The sequence below is a fragment of the Diuraphis noxia genome, unplaced genomic scaffold (assembly GCF_037042655.1).
Source record: "Diuraphis noxia isolate RWA-SAM2 unplaced genomic scaffold, SU_Dnox_SAM2 contig0001, whole genome shotgun sequence".
NCBI lineage: Eukaryota > Metazoa > Arthropoda > Insecta > Hemiptera > Aphididae > Diuraphis > Diuraphis noxia.
In genome coordinates, this window is record NW_028301711.1 from 77,621,093 (window position 1) to 77,628,908 (window position 7,816).

The 7,816-nt window shown below is 26.6% G+C and overlaps 2 pseudogenes; one reads left to right on the forward strand and one right to left on the reverse strand.

The window, feature by feature from the left end:
- LOC149061820 (uncharacterized) overlaps nt 1–7,606 on the forward strand; it is a 35,940-nt pseudogene extending 28,334 nt beyond the window's left edge.
- The window catches only part of LOC149061806 (uncharacterized), a 340,578-nt pseudogene that overhangs the window by 163,811 nt on the left and 168,951 nt on the right, over nt 1–7,816 (reverse strand).

Consider the following 7,816-nt stretch of genomic DNA (forward strand, 5'->3'; position numbering starts at 1 on the left):
AGTTATATTACTTATAAAATAGCCTATCAAGTAGTACATTCACATCAACATTAACATCACAAAAACATGAAAATTGGATTAACAATTTAAAATTAATAGGTATCTAATACTGAAACCTATTTTTTCAATGTGCGGTCAAACATCAAAAGTAATATCATTGATTATAAATACTATAGATTGCTCACTGGCCGGTTTTTCGGTGGCGTACATTAAAACTCTCGATAGATGGCGATAAGAACAAACAATATTAATAAATTCGTATTTTATTCCAAATGCCGTAACCGCGATTGTCGCGGTGCGGGTATAACTGGTTTTTATCGTCACTCGTCAGTCGTCATGACGTCGACGACTCCCGATCCCGAACCGATCCGACTTCTAATAATAATCAAATAATCACTATTTTTATTTTGAATGATTTGGTCGTGTGCGCGGTGTCTACGGGCATCAATTTTTATTTTTGTTTTACGTTACCGATCGATGTTCACTGAAATGAGTGACCATTTATTTTGCTCTCCACTGATCGTCATTACAATAATTATTTATATTATTAATTAATAATCAAACCTTCAACTATTGTCTATTAACACATTGGGAAAAGAAACTAATTTAGAGCGTTCTAATTTACTATTAATTATAAGAGCTGTTAGAAAATTAAGAAAGAGTAAACTAAAAAATATTGGAAAGATGAGACCCATCTATTCTTAATTTATTTACGTAGGTATTTTACTCAAATAAACAATAACTAATATTCCAGTAATTATTTTATATACCTATAATACCTAGGTACAATTAGTAAATCATAAACTATTAAGAGTTTGAGTTAATGATATGGTTGCAATTTTTATTATTAAATTCGATGGAGTTTTAAGTCCTTATGTTTGCTCAACAAAATCAAAAGTTTTATTTTAATGGCTTTCGATTGATGAAAACATTTTTTGAAATATATTCACGTTTACAGAAATAATTATACAAACAATAATAAAAATTTATAACTACAAGGTTCAATTAATATACTGTATTTATAAACATTTATTTTTATTTATAACAGGTTAATTTTTAAGATTTCTTGTAAAATGTATACAATATAATCAAACAAATTTTTCATTAAAATGTCATGTAGACCTACCTATTCATTTTATCTAAGTTATTACTAAAATCATCAAAAGTATACGTACTGTATGCAGCACCAATCAATTAGGTATTTATTTTTAAAAATTTTTAATTTGTCTACATTTTGTAATTCTCTTTTTTTATTTGAATTGTCATTAATCCATTTGCACTGTTTATATAATTTTGTCGAAATTTGATATTTAAATACTTATAAAAAATGTTGCCAATATATTTTTAGTATTTTTAAAATGATATTGTAACAATGTGTAAGGATGAGGAGCCTTGTATTAAATTTTCAAGTTTTTCGACCCAACAAATAAAATCAAGCATAGCAAATTTAACCGTATGGTAAAAATTTAATTATAAATGAAAGTGCACTAAGAACATTTGAAAAAAGGGTAGGTATCTATTCTGTATGCCATGTAAATAAATACAAAAGTTAAAATTCCAGTAAATATTTAATATAGGTATCTATTTTATACCTATGCACAAAACACAATTAGTAAACTATTAGGTAATCATTAACAATTTAGACGTATTTTTAGTTCTTTTTTTACACACATTTTTAAATATTTACAAATGAAAAAGTATAATACAAATAAAAAATACATAAAACAAATAGTATAGATACTGTATATAAATTTAAATATATAAATAATAAATGTTATATAATAATATACTAGTAACCAGTAACCACTTATCAATAGTTGAAAAAAAAGCTTATAGTCTAAAACTTTCAGCTATAAATGAATTCATATAAATTATATAAAATGATATATATTTTTTGTAAATGGAGTTTACTCCGTATGAAATAAAATGAAATAACAAAAATAAAAAATATTGAAATAAGTACCAATGTTCTATATAGAAATATAATATTTTCTAAAATCGCATTCATTTATGCTCAAGCACACGGAGTTTGACTGCATTTTGGTATCCTTTCCTTTCAATATTTGTACTTAACCATTTACACTCTTTGTAAATTTTAGTTCGAAAGAGTAAGTGTAGTATGTATATATATAGTGATTTTTACAAGAAGTACTTTTTAAAACAGAAGAGTGTTTATTAATTTTTTTTTCTGCACTAGACATAAGTTGTTCTAAAATTTTTTTCTCAGACATTATTATCTCAGGAAATTTACTTTTGAATAAGTTCAAACATAATGTAACCACTTTTATCAAATTATCTGATGGAGCTTTTAGACCCTGAGATGCACCTACATGATCATATGTTTTATACATTAGTAACAATTCTTTTTCATCACATACATTTTCTTTTGGTTTAATTAAATCACAAAAAGAACAATTTAATTTGTCCATGCATTTTTTGGCTAAATAGCCAGCAAAATAAATTATGGAGCATGTTTCTAATGATACTTCCAGTGAGTTTGGGATCTCAAATAGTTGGGTGCTTGAATCAGAATCAGATTTTTTTTGTTGATCGCTATCAAAGTTTGATGTTTCTATTATGTCCGTAGGATTTGAAGTATTTATATTATTTATAACAACATCTTTTAAAACATCGATTGTGAGAAATTCGTTATCATCTGCTTCACAATTATTACACGTTGATATACATTTCATCAAGCTATAAGAATAATTTGAGTGTATAATTTTATGAATTTGTACCAACTATTAATTAAAGTTTAGTTTTATGTTGTTTTTTTTAGCCTAGCAGTACTAAATTGTTTTATTTATTTGGATTATTAATTATCATAGGTACTTAATATTCATTACACTAATTTATTAATTATATTAATTGTTTAAAGCAGTGGATATTTTGTATGCAGATCAGTCGATTTTGATTATGCCCTATCACTGTAACAGTAAATCCGCGTTGCGGATCTCGGATTATACATAGAGTAGTGAGAACCTAACTATGAACTACCATTGACATAATATAAATTATATAATTTATATTATGTCAATGTGAACTACGCTCTGCATGCAGGATATATGCTGTAGTATTACCATAATGAGATAGTGTGAAATAAATAAATAGTATAGAGTATAGACTGGTAGTCAATTGACAATATTATGGAATGATGTGCCTCTCCTGAAATCGCTGTTCCATCGCCATTCGCCAACCAGACGTGACTACAGCGATTACAACGTTACCCGACCACACTAACCATGCGACTACAGCGCCTCATAGCGTTACCCGACTTTTATCGTGCCACCGAAAAACCGCTCAGTGAACAATCTATAGTATTTATAATCAATAGTATTATATATATATATTTGTTCTATATGCGTACTTAACTTTTTGCTAGCCTTAAATTAAAATAATAATTTATATAAATTTGTTTTTCCTCGTTGAAAAAATTTCATAAGTAATACCTACTGTTATATTAGCTAATAATAATAATAAAATATATATCATATCATATTATGTTGGTAAACAAAGTAGAAATATTTAAATTATGTGGTGTAGGTATAAGGCATAATATTATGTTATACTTCATACTTAAGTTTATATTTTTAATTATATAACTACTAAACAAGTAGGTCCCTACTAGTAGATATAATTTTAGTTTTTTTTTTAAATTTCTAACAAAAACAATTGATGCATCAAGCATGACTAATTATTTAATATGTTACCTGTTATAATGTGTTTAGTAGCTTATTGTTTAATATAAGTACTTATTTATCTATACATGTTCATCATTTATCAATATTACATCGTCATTTTAAGCCAATAGGTATAAATCATATGCAGTAAAAAAAAATTGTTTATAAGCTATTACTTAAAAAGTATTTTAGTATAGTATACCTACCTACAAATTTAAGATAACAAATGTTAACATTTTTTTTTTCAGTATACACTACAGTATTATCATGTGGACTGTTGTTTATTTTGTCAAAGAAAATTCTGTTGAAGCAGTACCTAGCCATTGGGTTAAAAAATCAATGTGTGCGTGGGAAAATAGGGATATAAAAAAACATATTCACAGAAGAACAATTGTGAATAAATACGATTTTAATTATTTTCCTTCAAGAATTTTAAAAAAAGGCATTGATAATTTTATAATTTTTTTTTTCTATTTAGTTATGTATGCATTGTGAGGCAAAAATACTAATCTATCTGCAATAATTATCAAAAAATATAGGATAAGCTTATAATATAATATAATGTATAAATAAACATTATGATTAAGTAAATATTGAAAAATTTTAGATAGCCTCCCAGAAGCTAAATCAAAAGTAAGAATGGCTGAAAACACATCAGATCTTTCTACTAGTGAAGATATTCAAAATAAAACTAGAAGGATGAAAGCTTGTAGTGGAAGATGCTCCTATTTTTTCTGGTTTATTATATACAGGTAATTGTCATTAAAATTATTATTGTTTCACTAATTAATGTTGTTAATCATTAATAATAAACATTTTTCTAGATGATTTGTCTAGTTCCGTGTGTGACGACCCAAAATCAAATAGGCCACACATAATCTCAACTTGTCCTACTTTAGAAGTTAGAAAAAAATTATTTGATACAACCTCTTCTACTTCTAGCCAAAGTATTATTATACTAAAAATAGTTACAATTTCATACTTAGTCTAAATAATTTTTAATTGATTTAATACTTATATTTAATATTTTCAAAAGATTTTCTTATACCTAGTTATAATAATAAACAAAAATCTCATACACAGCATTTAAGTAGTACTGTAGCTGGAATAAGTGATGCAAACCTTAATGATTCATACGATTATAGAACTATGGGTATCGTTATTGTTATAACTTATAACTTAGAATTTTTGTTTTATTTTATGTACATATTTGCATTTAGATGTCCCTACAAGAAATCATGATGATTATGATAAATTAAAAGTTTCACAGGACTTCTTCGATTCTAAAAATTATTCATCATCAGATTCTAATGGTTCTATAGGTTGGTATAAGAATTAAATAATTTTAATTGTTTTAATAAATTTTAAACAATTTTTAATTCTTAGAAATGAAACAGCAAAATTCAATTATAGTACATACTACTTCTTCTCCGTTCAAAGTGACTATGTTGGATTCTACTCAACCTGAAACTACTGTGGCATTAGATACACTCAACCATAAGGTTTCTGGTAATAATAAAATTTCTTTAGATAATATTTATACAAACAGCATTAAACAAATGATACTTTTATGTCATAATACTTAAGGCTCCTGGTTACAAGCAGTTTCTGAGTAGTCAAATTTAGGCAATGTCTCGTTTTACATGCATTACACAGTGTTGTTGTGTGAGTAGTAAATGATAATTATAGTGTGGGTGTCCACACGTAATTCATGACACACTAGATTAGAGCAGGGGAACTCTCGCACACACAAGTCAGTTAAAACTGATTGGAAATTTGTACAACAAAAACTACCTATCTTTCTTCGATCAGTCCGATCAATGTAGTATAAAGAAAACAATTATGAAAACAGATTTGACTTCAGTGTGATATTATGTACGTGAGAGCCACTTTTGCAATTTATGTTTAGTTTTTTTTTTTAATGATGTCAATAAATTTAAATTAAGTTAAGGACTGATATTAAAAAAGTGACATGCCCGTTATCACATGACTTGATGCTGAATTCAAATTTTGTTTTCGGAATTCTTATCGCTTCACTAGGTATATCTAGACATTTTACTAATAGACCGACTCTCTTCATGTTTCCACTTGTCGAGATAGGTGGCCCTTTTTGGTTACCAAGTTACTCTGATACGGTAAAAAATACGATAAACTTGTATACTATATTATATTTATACTAAATGAGCTGCACCACCGTGCCATGTCTGTATACGACATCAATATATTATATAATTTGGTATAGGATGAGCCGGTCTGCGAGTAAAAGGTTTATTATAACCATACATAAATATTAGGCTGATTGAAGAAATATATTGCTAGTTTTATAACTCAATTTCGACTGGTATCCAGTTGCCTTTACCTTTTTAATCACTAGATGTTTCAATAAAATTAATCAAAATCTTTTCGAACCATAAATGTGTTAATATTTTACATGCTTTGTATTATTAAATCAATATTTAGTAATAATATTTTTTTATATTACAGTTAATAACTCTTTGGGTAGATACACTCCAACAACTTCATTCCGTGGATCTTTAAACAGTTTAAACCAAAACTGTATTACTCCTAATATATTTCCAAATGTATCAGATTCTAATGGTAATGTTCTAAAATATCATGCATATTTACTACTTACCTTTTCTAATATAAATCATTACTTACATTATTTATAATTCAGATACATTGAAAAATTTTTAAGTGTTGTCTTAAAAATTAAATATGAAATTGAGAACTTGACGCATAACCAAAATATAATGAATAGTATTTTAAATGATGTAGTATTAAGAAATGAAAGGAGTGTTTCAAATCAAAAGGATTCAATAACTATAAATTGTGAAAATGATTATAGTTCAATGTTGCCATTGCGCAATGAAGATGAACCTAGGGAATTTGAAAACAATTTACTTAAGAAATCATTCAGATTAAATGTTGTAAGTTATTCTTTAACATATTATATTTAAATCATATTCAAATATGCAAACTCCATTATATGTATATATTATACATATTAATAATAACTAAACAATTTTAAATATTTAATATTGATTTCAGGTTAATGGTCTAAAACGTTTGGTGAAAAATTCATTAGCATCTACTATTAGACAAATGCTAAGAACTATTTTTGATGATGAGCTATTGCAAATTTTTAGTTATGTTGGTCAAAAAAAGAAAAAAATATTTTCATCGTTGGCATCATGTGCTATTATTTTTGGTAAGACTAGACAATTCTATGAAAATATATTTATTTTTCTGTAAATTATTTTTATTTGAAATTCTCGGTGGTTACAGTACCTATATTATTATGTAATTGATTATAGCCCTTTTGAAGCTATTTTAGGATTCTTAAGTTATAGCACTTATATTCAACTAAGTATATCAGGCACAAATACAAGGGGGAGGGGCTATGAGGACCAAAGTCCACATTAGGCTGTGGGTACTTAAAAATATTTCACTCTTGCACACTTAATTATATAATATTATATGCAATAAAAGATAATTTTGTTTAAGTTTGTTATTATTATTATTTTATTAATAAAACTTAAACTCAATGCCTATGCTTTTATGCACTTAAAGTAAATTTTATCATCTAGCTCTTCCCTTTTTTAATTTCTAAATCCGCTTTAGACCCTGGTAGTTATAATATTTAATGCTAAATGGTAAGCAGCCTTATATGGCTTTTAAACGTCAAGTGTGAATAATAATATTGGAAATACATGATTTAATTTAAGAGCGCTTTCCCGAAATTAAACTGTTGCGATATTTTTATTAGTAATATTTTATATTTATTTATAGGAAGAGGATGCGGAGTTGAAGCCCTTGTGAGCACTTTAAATTTGATTGTTATAGCCCCTTAAAAATTTAACCAAATGTCTACTTATAGTATTAGTGTATATCATTATAGTTACGAGAAGATGTCCAACATTTGCTAACTATCATTTGTCTCCATAGTCTGTAATCTATATAGATAGGCTATAATACATAGTTCGGTGAAAATGCGTTTTTTGCCTCTAAAAGAAATTCCATCATTCAATATTTTAAGACATAGAAGTTTCATTTAAGGGCACATCATGTAATTCTGTCCATATTTAATCAAAAAGACAACCAAAAATCATGTGTTTACAATATTATTTCTACGC